A 13,763-nucleotide genomic window follows, 5' to 3' on the forward strand; every position below is an offset into this window, starting at 1 on the left:
TGTAGTAAGTGTTCTAAGGGTTTGCCGGGGGGATTCACTGTAGTTGGCGTCCCCGTCATCTCCAGCCCTCCACACCATGTCCCTGCTTGCCCTCTTGCCCCCATTCTTCACAAGGCAGCTGGAGAGATTGTTAATTTTTAAACGTAAATCAAATCAAATCACGTCACCCTTCAGTGGCTCCCATCGTGCCTCGAATCAAATCCAATTCCTTAGCGACTCTACTATCCTCTACCGTTGAGTATGTTGGACCGGGAGTAGCTCAGGCGCAGTCCCCTAAAGGGGACTCTGCTCCACCGCGGAGGGAGTGCCCTCCCCAGGGGCAGGGGCGGGGCTTCTCAAGCGGGGGGCGGAGCCTCAGATCGGGTGTGAGGAGAGCCGGAGGGGTAGGTTTTCCGCGGAGGGCGAGCGAGGGGAGCAGGGCTGAAGCAGGGCCGCGGACCCGGCGCGCTCCTGCGGGCCCCGCGGAGCTACTGCCACCGAGGTGAGCGTCTTCCCCCGGGTTAGGGGGCGGGCTCTGCTCTCGAGGCCGTCCTCGGCTCCTCGCGGAGGGCTGTTCCCACGAGACCCAGCGCGGAGTCGCGGAGGTGGCGGCCTTGGGGAGCCAGCCGGAGAGGCTGGTGAAGGGGCCCGGCGGCCTGCCCCAGCCCTCCCTCAACCCCGCCTTCTCTCCCCTCCCTCAGGCCTCGGCCGGCGCCAGCCGAAAGCTAGCCGCATCTTCTGGGGCAGCGGGGCAGCGGCAGGCAGCGCGGCGGGAGAGCGGCTGACAGTGCTGACAGTGGGGATGCGAGGTACCGGCATTAGTCGTGGCCGAGTGGCCCTAGAGAGGGAGTAGAGGCCGGGCCTTCGGCGTTCTTCTCACAGGTTTTCGAAAGGCGGCCTCAGAGGAGGGGGAAGGTGAGGGGCAGGCAGGCAGGCTTCGCGGGTAACTACTAGGCGTTGTATATGTATGTTTTGGTAACTAAATGGTACTACACACACACGCAAACATTCATTTCGGCTAATTGCTTTTTAAAACTTAATATGTCTTGTAGATCTTCATATATCAGGGAATCTAAATTTATCTCATTTATAAACAGCTGCATTGTACGATTGTACTACAGTTTATTTAACGATTTCCCGATTGATGTACATTAGCTTGTTTCCCTTTGAAGGGGGAGGGAAGGGGGCTATTACAAGCAATGCTATAATGAATGGGTTTGTATATATACGTTTCATGCACATGTATGAGTATTTCCGTAGGAGAAATTCTTAGAGGAGTAATCGCTACTCAAAGTGTATATTCATTTTGAATTTTGATAGATTTGTCCAAATTGCCTCCCCAAAAGGATATACTGATTTACGCTTGCCAATGTTGTGCAATATTGCCCATTTTTCCACAGTTGTGCCAACATGAATTATTATCAATCTTTGCAATTTGGGCCAATTTGAAGCGCAAAAAATGGTATGTCATTGTTTTCATTTGCATTTCTCTGATTACCAGTGAAATTGAACATATTTTTTATTTGTCCTATTACAAAAGTAAATAAGCAAATATCAAATGTCTATAAGCAATAAGTATTTCGAAAATTTAATAACCCCATTCGCAGTAGCAAGAAAAATGAAAAAAAATACCTAGAAGTAAACTACAAAACTTTATTGAGGTATATAATAAAAAGAATGTTTGCATACATGGAGAAGGGATACCATGCTTCTTGATAAGAAGGCTCAATTTTGTGGTGATGCCCATTTTTCCTATGTTGATTTATACAATTGATGGAATTTCAATAAATATGCCAAGTTTTTGGAACTTAATATGATTCTAAAGTTCATCCAGAAAAAAGATAGCTAAGAATAACCGAGAAAATATTTTAAAAGATAGGTAAAGATGGGGATATTTGTACTACCAGCTATTAAAATGTACTCTAAAGGAATAATATTTAAATTAGAATGGACAGAACAATGCATTAGAATAGAAAAGCCTACAAATCGAGCCAGATTGGATCCAACATTTATTGGAGAAACATTGTTGGCTAGACGTGGAAAAACTGCCATATTAAAAACTGCAAGCACGCACCCCCCCCCCAGCTCGAATTTTCCTTTGAGGGAAGACTCCTTTGTTTGGCGAAAACCACTTTATTGGATATTTTGGTTATGCCAAGGTAAAGCGTCAGGAGTTAAAAATTAGTGGCGTTAGAGCTAGAACTAACGATATGAGCCCTTCGTTACATTAAGATGGATTCAGGTTAGCCTGCAGTGCGGCGAGGGAAGGAGTCAGAATATTATGTCTTAAAAAAAATTTTCCCCGATCTAATGGGCAAAAAATGTTATGTCATTGTTTTCATTTGCATTTGAGAGCTTATTGTGAGACGGAACGTCTTTTATGTATTAGTCCCGGATAATATGTGATTACTGGAGGCAGGCAACAATGGGGGACCCATTGCTCCTCTTCCAGAATGGAGTTTGGCTAAATGGTACAGTGCTGCCCGGAAGCGTGAGAATAAACAGGTTGACTTTTTAAATTTTCCTCAAGCACTAGGCTCTAGACACCTTAGATCGGGGGCGGAGGCAGTTTTCAGGACATGGCCGAGATTTGGCGCTGAGCTGTGTCATCGCGAGGTTTGGCAGCGAGCTCCGCAGTGGGTTCGGAAACCTCGTGGTAGGCGAGATCCCTGCAGGACGGGAGGTTCCTCCCTTCCCCCGAAAAACTCCCAGTCATTTTCATGAAACCCCGCCTCTCTCCTTTTTAGGAGCGTGCACTAGGTCTCGCGAGATCTCGTGTTTCCTAAAGGCGAGGCGCGGGCGGTATCCTGCGGTGAATTCGAAGGTCTCGCAGAGACTAAAACGTAATATCGCGATAGTTCTCTCGGCGCATGCGGGAGCCGGCGGCGGCAGATTGGCTCCGCCCCTCGGTGCTTCGTGAGGTTGTGCGTCATTTGCTTTTCGCTTCGCGTAGGGTGAGAGCGGAGCTGTAGCGACTTCGGCTTTGGTGGGAGGAGGGGTCTGGGAAGGGCTGGGCTCAGGCTTTTCCCGTCCGGTAAGAGGTTCTCGCGGGATCGCGCGGAGGCGGCCGCGGTTCGGCTACGGACTGCAGCAGCCGCGCAGGCGGCAGCAGCGTCTTCGGCTCGTGCTGTTCTTAGCCGGTGAGTTCTCGCGCGAGCGGGGTTACGTCCTCGTGGGATCCGTTGGCGGTGGCGGAGGTAGCTTGGGGTAGGGGGGGCAGTGACTAGGGTCGGTCCGCCTGCTGTTAAGATGGCGGCGGAAGCTGATGTCTGTCCGGCCAGGACCCGGGACTGAGGTGTTGGCTGTCCGCGTTTGTGACGCTTCCCAAGCACCCGACGTTAAGGAGGTGACTGTTGGCGAAACACCGAGGTGCTGGTAAGCCGAACCTGAGGCGAAGACCACACCGTCTCTTCGAGGCGACACCATTTCCCGGGCCTCGGTCGCGTGTGGGCCCGCCTTTGCCCCACCAATCGGTCAACGCCTCCGTTGTTGCCACCGCAGTGGGCGGGTTGGGAAGGGTGGGGGGCGGGAGACCTGGAGTGAGTTAGGGAGTGGGGCTGGGGGTTAGATTGGGCTGTGGGGGAAAGGGGACCAACCTATGACGACTGGTTCCCTCCCCACTACCTTTTTTCAGGCCTGCCTCTGTTCTCCGCCCCTTCAGCGGCCCAATTGAATCCCCTAGTTTTTCTTGAGTTGAGGTGGGCTCTACTTTTCCAACTGCCTTGGTCTTTGAACTAAGATTTAGGGGTCAAGCTTTGGTGTCTGACGTACTCCTCCCCCTATTTCCCTAATTCCTCATCCACACGGATATTTGAGGCTCGTGTTTAAGAGGGGGAGTCAAAGCTTTCCCTGTCACCCCCTACCCAGCCCTACTAAGGAAGAGCTTAGCCGAAGTCCATTAGCCGGTCCTGTCTCCCTCTTCCATTGGTCCCCTTGACGCAAGGCTTGTGTAGAGCGTTTCCCGTTCCGTGCATTTACTCCATCTTTGTGGATGGAACTCTACACTCTACGGTAGCCTTCCGTTTCCTCAGGTCTTCACGCTTGTATGACCCTGATTCCAGTACAGGACAGATTTCTGCAACTTTGCAGACTGCTCGACCACTCTTAGATGGAACAGTGAATGGGTTGGTGGCTGGATGATTGCAGACTTCTTGTTCTTAGGGTTCTTAGCCTTCCCCTTCTCATAACGCGCCCCCCCAAAAAAAAACCTAAAGAAAAAGCTGTAGAGGATAATTCTCCAGTGAACCAACTTTTTGTCCTTCTCTGTCCCCTGCCATCCCTCTTTGCAAGCTTGGGAACCGCCCCTTTCCCCTGCCTTGCTCTGAGTTCCTGAGTCCTCTTGGTCTGTGGACCGCTGTCTTTGCTGTTAACCACCTCTTAACATGCTTCTCACTTAATTCTTTTATCTCCCCCCCCGTTTTTTTTTTCCAAGAGCTGAATCCCCTAGAGAGAAGATATCCTCCTGTCAGGCTCCACTACATTTCCCCTCCTCCATGTGCTAGAAAATAAAATAGCTTTGATTATCTTCAGACCCTCAATTATTGCCCTGTTCTACTTTTTTCTCTTCCCTTCCCCCATTCCACCATTACTATAGATGATTCCCTATCATTTGTTTTCTTTGTAGATTACATGTTCGGCATTGTTTTCTGTTAACCCCAATGTTGCGTAGATTGAGGAGACCTCAACATTCTCCAGTCAAGGGAGGCACCCTGGTATGGTGGAAATAACTGTATGCTTTGGGTTCACATCAAACTTTGTGACCTGGGGCAAATTACTTTGCAGATTCTCAGTTTTTTCATCTGTATAATAGGGATAGCGTGCTTATAGTTGGTAGAATTAGACAATTTGTGAAGTGCCCAGCTTATGGTAGGCACACAGTAAATTGTGTTTACTTTTTCTAGGTGTAAGAATAGGATGGAAAATGGATCTGTGTCATATGGTAGTTTTATGATCTGGGAAAGAATAAAATTTTTATTCCTCTAATTTTAAGTTTTTAGTATCTTTTTAGGCCAGCCCTGTCATGTTTGTAGTTTTTTCCTCCTCATGGGCCAAATTCTTTATCTCCAGTGGTTCATGATGTTTGATTGTGATTCCCACCTGTGTTATTCTGCTAGTCTAGGAATTTTGGTGCAAAGTCACTATCTTGAAATGACCACTGGCCATAAGGTTCCTGTCAAGAACCACACCCAGGTGTTCAGCCTTTTAGAAGGGATGCGTATCCCTTGCCTATTCCCTCTTTCCACTGCTTCAAAAAGAGTTTGTCCTGTTACTCACTCAAAGATGAAATTTGTTGCCATGCTTTTCACAGTAATCAAGGGAGCTTCTGCCAGCTAGTTTTCAAGTGTTCATACTGCTTTTCCCCTACCTCCTTTCTTTGGTTCCTCAGATCAGTGTGGGGATCTGCTATTTGGCATACCTGCACAGGGTAATTCCTATCTGAGAGAATTTAGGAAAGTTGTTTGGAATACCAAGCTTCTTTCCCATAACGAATTACTGCCGGTTTTTTAATACACTACCTCCTGTTGTGTTTTGCCATTTTATATATTCCAGCACTCTTTTTAAATAGAAGTGAATGTATTCAATTTGGAGGTAGTTTTTCTGTTAATATTTTGATTAGACCAATATTAAACTGAACACTTTGATCTGTTACTATTACCTTGGCCAGGTGATGGGGCTTGAAATAGAAATGTGATGGTAAAAAGTTTACCCAGGATTAAAGATTTACCATGGGTAACCATCTGGTAATAACTATGTGGACACTAGTTTTGAGCTTTAGGGTTTGCTTTGTTCAATTTAAAGTGCTTTAGAGGTAATAGAATATTCCCTTTTTCATTGGAGGACAGATCACTTTCTGTTTTGAGATACTGCCTTGGAGTTCTTTACAGTGGGTCAAGCAATGAATAGGAAATTAACTAAACCTCAATTTGATTCGTGTCATTCAGAACTAGACTAAATCTGGGAATGATAATCTAGGTGTGACCTAAAAGGTTTAATTTATTGTAGTAGATCTCTAAGAAGAGAGGAAGAAGTCAAAAGCTTTGTCTGAGGTTCAGTGGCAAAGTTCAACCTGAGTTTCCCAGGTGTTTACCACTTGTCTCCCATTATGCCCAAAAAGCATGTGTGAAGGTGAAAATTAGTTTTTATGTGTGCATTTTTTTTCACAAAAATAATAAATTTTGTATTGCCTTAGTATCAATTTATAGTGAGGATATAAAATTGTAATTACTATCCCCTATCATTTCATTTGGGTTGAGGACTGAGTTGAGTTTTCAGGGGTGTTGTCTAAATGTCAGAATAGAATAATTGGTTTGGCTGTTGGTTCTGAATTCTTGTTACTGCTTACAGCATGTCCTTAAAAATGCAAATTGATATGTGAGGGCTATTGCTTAAGAAATAATAACTGTGATCATGTTTGAACATTGATAAAATGGTTAACTCCCCCACACCCTAATAAATGTGTGTCTCTTTCTCCCCACCTTTTTTTTTTTTTTTTAGGTCCTCCAGTAGTCTGACCTGAGTGGGTTAGCACTCCAGAGGAACTAGCAGACCAACTTGGTCAGGAAGGTTCAGGAAGCTGTTGGAGAGAAGTGTTGGGATTTCCCACCAGGATGAGTATGATTGGCTGTGATTTTAGGTTAGTTTTTGTAGATTTGGGTAGTATTTGTATTTTACTTCCTGGAATGGAGGTTGGGGGGTGTATGTAATTGAGCTACTTTGGTTTCTTTTTATTGTTTGGATCTGATGTGGCATTGGCTGCTTCTTGTGTTACTGTTTAAATGAATTCCGTCTGTACGTGATTTTTAAATCACCCTTAAGCACCATTCAAAAAATTAAATTGGAAGATATTATGTCTAATCAGTTCTTTTTCAAAGAGTTATGAAAAATATCAAACATACACAAATCAGGTAGTATAATGATCCCCCTGTGTATCCATCACCAGTTTTAACAGTTACTGGCTTGTAGCCATTTTGCTTCATCTGTGTTTCTACCAACTGTCCCCACCCATCATATTGAAATAAACCCCTGCTGTCATATTTTTACTTGCAAAATATTTATATGTCTGAAAGAGAAGGGCTCTTTAAACATAACCTCAAAACCATTATCACAACTCAAAAAGTTAACAATGATTTTTGAAGATATCAGATATGGAGTTAATGTTCATATTTTAGTTTGAATTAGGGTCCAAAGAAAACCCATTTATCACAAAAGGTGGATTGATGTATATTTCTTAAATCTATTTTAATCTGCAGACTCCCTCCCTTTTTTTCTCTTCTGATTTATTTGTTGAAGAAATTGTTCTACAACTTCCCTCGTATTTGGTGGTTGTATCCCAGCAGTGGTATCTAACCCATTCTTAGTAAGTTAAAGACCCTGGAGGACCCCCCATTATAATGGAACAAAGGCAGTAATCTCCTGTATCCCAGTTGGAGTTGATAACTGCTGGCCTAGGCACTATCCCAAAATAACTAGTCATGGATTCCCTTTTCTGTGGCAGAGTCTGATTTAATTGATACCTGACCTCGGTTCCATGTCTTGGCCCTGCTTACTGCTGCTCCACATGAAAAGTAGGCCTCCTTATGGAAGAAGCTAATGTTTCCTAGATAATGACCTAAGTGCGCCTTTGGGATTTTTCATGGTTTCAATTTCCTTAGGTGGTTTAGTTATTTTTATACTATCTTACAATGTTGCTTTTTATTCTTTGGATGTTGGTATCTCAGCTGCTCTGACCCATAACTTCTAAGCTATTAAGACTTAGTGATGAGTTCTTCTGGCTATAATACAGTTTTTGAAATGGCAGTACTAAACAGTTTCTGAGAGCTTCTACTTACATCCTGATTTTCAGCTACTAATATGCAACCATAGTTTTTCTGTTGTTATTTTTCATTTTATTTCTTTTGGAAATGATGATCCACAGCATAAAGTCCTTTAAACTGTTCATTTCTTTCCTTGTGCAGATTCGATATCTTGGGATCTACTGTATGTCCCTTCCATAGTCAAAAACTGGGAATGGAAGTTGGGCATACAGGTTCCAGCCAGCCTTTGACTTCACAAATGTGGGCAGAGCAAGGCAATTCCAAGTTGAAGGGCAGAGAGGGTAGAGGTCATGAATGAAAGTTTTTGAGGTATTTAGATGAAATATGTTTTTGAATCACCAGTGCTATAGATCACTAGTTGGAAAGTGATTATTTAAAGAAGTGATTTTTTGGGAATTCCAGAGAAGTGCATTCATTCAACAAAAAAATTTTGAGCGTGTTGGATATCGTGGTTAGGTATTTACTCCTGTCTTCAGTTTTCTGTAGTTATTTGGAAGTTTGAACAAAGTCACTTACACCTTCTAATCCAGAGTTTTGAATCTGGGGTAACTAGATTTTTGGAACAGAGCTTTATGCAGTAGGCATTTCAATATTTGAATTGTTTCCAGAGTTCTTAACAGCTACAAGTTTATAATGGAAATGCTGTTGGTTTTTTCTCTTTTGTTGTGTTTTCAACCATGGGTTCAAAGTATTATTGAAATGCGAAACTTGGTTGCTTTGAAAATGTTTGCCCTTCACAATCCGTGTTACCTTACCTGCTGTACATTAATTAATGGTTGTTAAAATCTGATGTGTAGCTGTAACCATATTAGGCTGCTTTACAATGATCTCACTATCTATAAGGTTGATAGTCTTTGGTAGTCGCGAGTACTCCGGCTCTGGGTGTTTTGCTGTATTGTTCTCTGACTTGTTTTCTCAATGACTGGTTACCAGATGTTTATGTGTTAATGTCAGGGATAATTCAGCTCAGAAGATTCTTTAGAAGCCCTCTCATTTGATGTGTCATAGGGGTTGAGTTGCTAAAACTTGATGTACTTGTTAACCAGCTTGGTCTCCTGGTTATAGAAATGCTTTCAAATAGTGTGAAAGAGTGGCTCTCTATGAGTAAAACAACTGTAGGTTTTGTTTGGGCTGTTAATACTGAGCATTTTCACGTTTTAGTGCCTTTAAAAAGTATTTAATCATTTGGCTTTAAAAATCACAGTGGTGACATGGATTGATCCCAGAATGTGATTTTATAGAAAGTTGGGATTTGTTTTAGCTTCTTAATGAATATTAAATGGAGATCGGTATTGTAGATGATTCAGTCTGGATTGCTGATTGGACTAGAGGAATGTGAAAGTTCTTTTTCAACCCCTAGATTCCGATTGTATATTGACTAAAAGGGACTAGGAATAGGGAGATTCAAATTATTCTGGAATGACCTTTTAGTATAATCATTTAGAATTTAAAGATTGGTCAATGTGAACATAACTGCCATGAATTTATGTACCATCTTTAGCATAACCCGGATTTTAAGTCCTTAAAATTAGATACCTGAGATAATTGCTCTGGAAATACTGGGATATATTGTATTTGGTGGCTGCTTATGTTTTGGAATGGTTTTGGAAGATTGCTTTTTTTAATGATAACATTATTTGCTCTGATTATTTTATTATTTGCATGTGTTTATAGTGAGACGTTATTTCTCCTGGTCTTTGCATTTTTTTCTTCCACTAATTCTTCATTATTGCATTCTGCCAATTGAGTTCTTATAGGTGGAAAGATCTTTCAGCATAGCGATTAAGAACATGGACTCTGAAGCCAGAATCCCTGGGTTCAAGTTCTGGCTCCATTTTTTACCATTTGTCGTCTTGTGCAAATTATTTAACCTTTGTGCCACAGTTCTTAATCTGTAAAATGCTAATAGTGTTACCTACTCCATAGGGTTTTGGAGAAGTTTAGCTGAACTAATGCATATAAAGTGCTTAGAACAGTAGCTCTGAAACTTCAGGGAACATCAGAATCACTTAGAGGGCTTGCTGAAACAGATTGCTGGGCTCCAACCCCAGAGCTTCCTATCCTTTAGGTCTGGGAGGGGCCTGAGAATTTGCATTTCCAGCAAGTTGCCAGGAGATGCTGATGTTGATGGTCAGGGAATCAGTTGGAATAGAACAATGCTTGGCAGAGTGTTAAACTTTTTTTTCCTGGACTGTTTTCTCAGTCCCTGAGTAAAACACTTCACTTTCCAGTGCTCTTTAGTACTGCTTTGAGCTAAAAGCAGTTTTGAAATCCTCTGTTAAAGTGGTTCTCAAAATGTGGTCCTCAGATCAACAGCAGCAGCATCTGGGAACTTGTCAGAAATGCAGATTCTTGGGCTCCACCCCAACCTTTATTTTAAAAGTGTGTCTTGGTTTAACCTGGGGTGTTTTAGACTTTTTAAAACAGTTTTATTGAGATATAATTCCCATACCATACAGTTCACCCATTTAAAGCATACGGTAGTTTTTAGTGTGTTCATAGTTGTACAACCATTACCACATCAATTTTAAAACATTTTCATCACCCCTAAGGGAAATCCAGTACCCATTAGTAGTGACTCCCCTTCTCTCTTCCAACCACCCCAGCCTTTGACAACCACTGATTGCTTTATATTTCTATGATTTGCCTAGTCTGGGCATTTCATACAAAAAGAATCAGATCATACGTAAGCAGCTTTAATGTGATTAAAGTGTTTTCCTTTTATTGTAACAAATAGAATACAGATAGGGAAAACCACCCCATAACAAATTTACGGTTTAATAAATTATTTTAAGGCAAACTCTTTTGTTACCATAACCCAACTCAAGAAATAGAACTTTGCCTGTTAACACTGTAAGTCCTTCCATGTGCCCATCCCAATCATGACATCTTCCCTCTCCAGAAAGTATCTACTCTTCTGACTTTATAGTAATCACTTGTATTGTTCTGGTTTTATTGTCCAGGTGTGCATCCCTGGACAGTATAATTTGCTTTGTCTACTTTTTAAAACTTGATGTATTTTAAATACCTGTAACTTCCCTTTTTTTCCTTGTACTATATCTGTTGAATAACTCAGGCTGTTTGACCTGTGGAGTTTCCCACAGACTGAATTGCTTATCGCATACTCAGTACAGTTATTACATGTTCCTCTGTCCTCTATATTTCCTGCAAATTTAAAGTGGATCCAGAGGCTTTTATGAATTCAGGTTCACGTCCTTTGGCAAGAATTGGTGGTGGTGTGTTTATTCACGACATTCATTAGGTTGTAATGTTGTCTTGTATTTTTTTTATATTAACAGCCATTTCTGCCTAAAGCTTAGATAGATTAGTTTATTGGAAATGTCAAAATGGTGATGTTCTAACTCTGTCATTTTGTTTTTGTATATTAGGTGGAATAATTTTATGAGGTTACTCAGTGATACAGTTTGTATGAGAAGGGTAGGATAAATGCTGAATTTTTTTTCCTGGCCACTTAATAGTTTTCTCACGTTGGGCAGGTTAACCTTGCCTCATCTGGGGAAAATAATTGTGGGGTTATTGGGGTTGTTAGTACATTCTACGTGGTCAGCAGATGGTCATTTCTTTAACATACTATTTCACTTAACCCCTCCAGCAGCTCAGAGATGGGCAGTCACGGTAGTGAAGTGATGGTCAGTTAGCAAAGCCTGTCTGGACCCTTCAGGTCCGTGTTGGGATCAGCAGTGGTGGGGAGGAAAGGGGTTGTACTTTGGTCATTTTGGGGCTGACTCTGTCTGGCCTGAGATAAGTGGGTGTTCCACCAGAGTAGTTTTTGACTTTGCCAAGCATCAGGAGTCACATTCATACCCTCTAAAGGGTCTTACCCACTTCTGTGGTAATGTATAATACATTGGTTGCTGTGATCTCCTTACATCTGCATAGCCCCCTACTGTTCAACTTTGTTTTGTTCAAGGTTCTGCTGTAACCTTGGTAACCTTAACCCATAATGAGTCTTCCTAATGGTCATCAGTATCACCACTGTTAACATACTTGAGTAGCACCGTATATAGCAGATTAGAAAAGAGGTAAATATTATCCCTTTTAATATTTTGTATGTTATCTGAAGTATAGCACATGACAACATAGTAAGTGCTCAATAAATTTAAAGCCATTGGTTTTTAAATTAATATTACATCTTTTTTTCCTCACATCTTAACCTCTTTTTAGTTCAGTAACCATTTACTGAGTGTTTTTAAGTACAAGGAGCTAGGGACATAAAATGAATGAGAGTTGGTTTCTTCACTTGAGAAACTCACTGTCCATTTAAGGACTGAGATAATGTTTAAAGTTCCTTAGCCTTTTCCTTTATGTTGTCATTTTTCCCCTGCTTTGTCCATGTGTGATATAACCTGTCTGTTGTTTTTCAAAGCCCTCCTTGCTTCTGTATCCACAGCCTTTGAGATTCCTGATCTGTGAGAAAGCCTGCAGTTGTCTTCTATGAATAGAGGGTAATACCAAGAAAAATCTTTGGGCCAAGATTGGATTTCAAAGTGGCTCATGTGGTTGACACTACAATATCAGTCTATGGTCTTCAGATGGACCTATAACGATTTCCAGTCTCTATCCTATTGCTTTAACTGTCTTCCTTCCATCTTCTCCCCAGCCCCTTCCTCTATCATTCCCCAAGATGTTTGCTACATAAAGATAGAGGCTCCTATACCCAATTAGTGATCTATAAAGTATGTCAAGAGACAGCTGTACTTATAAACTAGGATTTGTGTGTCCCTCAGGTTTCATTGTCACCTGTGAAATGGTAATCAGAAAGCCTATTTCATAAGTTGCTGTGAGCATTAAAGTGAGATGATGTATTACTTAAAATGTTTAAATTATACAGTATACTACAAAGATAAGGCTATTGTAATTTATGTAAAATAAATACTTAATAGCTATGTTACTTGGGGCAAATTACTTCATCACTGAGCTAGTTTCCTCATCCTTTAAATGAGGATGATGATATCTCATTCTCTCAACAAATATTTGAGGACATACTCAATAATGCCAGATACTGAAAATTCAAAGATAAGCAACTAGAGAGTGGAGGACAGCATGGTCTACTAGGGAAGGGAGACTTGTAAATCACAGTCAAAGGGATCAGTACAATGAGGAGGAGTGAACAAAATGTGCTATAGCAGTTTATAGGAGGGCGTAAGAGAATGTAACCCAGAATTTTGTTGGGGTTAAACAAGGTACATGAAAAGTACATCATGAACTCAAAAAATGCTTTATAAAAATGAAGTTAGTTAAATGTATCCCAAGTGAATCAATAGCCTCAACCAGTATTTCATTTCTTAACAAGACTTGTGCTTTAGATGTGTTTATTTCTTTAAGCTGGATTTTATGAGCTCCTCTAGGGTGTTATGTGCTCCTATAATAGGGTATCCTGAAAGTACTACTTGCATCTAAAAGGATTTTTTTCACCCACTTTTATCATTTTCTAGTTTCTGTTACTGAATTAATTTAGGAAAAACTAGAAAATGTGTTCTTATTTTGGGAAAAGATTCCTACTCCCACAAAAATATTCAGTCATCATTAACATTTTGGTTAGTATGTTCCCATCTTAATGATACGAGTAACATTTTAAAAATAAAAGCAGTAGAAGATTAGGGACAGGCTTTTCCCAGAATAGGAACTAGAACTGTCTGGTAACAAGAAAAGGTACTCAAACTAAATACTAGAAATGCAAATTAAAATGAGATATTTTTTAACCATTAGATTGGCAAAAAATAATTAGGTAATATCAAGTCATGGCAAAAATACAGGGAAGAGTATGGTCTTAGAATACTGCCCACAAGTGGTGTAAGTTAATACAACTATTTATGTGGAGATATTTGGCAAGCTGTAAGATAGGGTGTACTATGTGGTGCTATTTCTATATTTTTCAAAAACTAGGGTAAACTGATTATTTGGAAGGAGTGGTCGAGGGGAACTTTAGCTTTTCTGTAGTTGCATTTC

At 41.4% G+C, this 13,763-nt stretch overlaps 1 protein-coding gene across 13 annotated transcripts in view; it reads left to right on the forward strand.

The window, feature by feature from the left end:
• Nucleotides 1-328: 328 nt before the first annotated feature.
• Nucleotides 329-13,763, forward strand: part of HUWE1 (HECT, UBA and WWE domain containing E3 ubiquitin protein ligase 1) — a 162,405-nt gene continuing 148,970 nt past the window's right edge. For 3 of the 13 annotated variants that reach the window (XM_087859510.1, XM_045799353.2, XM_045799351.2), the window contains exons 1-2: nt 2,866-3,119; nt 6,475-6,613. The gene's annotated coding sequence lies outside the window, so the exon portion shown is untranslated. Of the gene's footprint in view, nt 482-680; nt 789-1,379; nt 1,442-2,863; nt 3,120-3,193; nt 3,355-4,603; nt 4,692-6,474; nt 6,614-13,763 lie in introns of those variants that run through there. The other 10 variants (XM_045799347.2, XM_087859513.1, XM_045799346.2 and 7 more) reach the window with 10 other exon arrangements.

The sequence above is a fragment of the Ursus americanus genome, chromosome X (genome assembly GCF_024610735.1).
Source record: "Ursus americanus isolate L20-20 chromosome X, mUrsAme1.1.p, whole genome shotgun sequence".
Lineage (NCBI taxonomy): Eukaryota > Metazoa > Chordata > Mammalia > Carnivora > Ursidae > Ursus > Ursus americanus.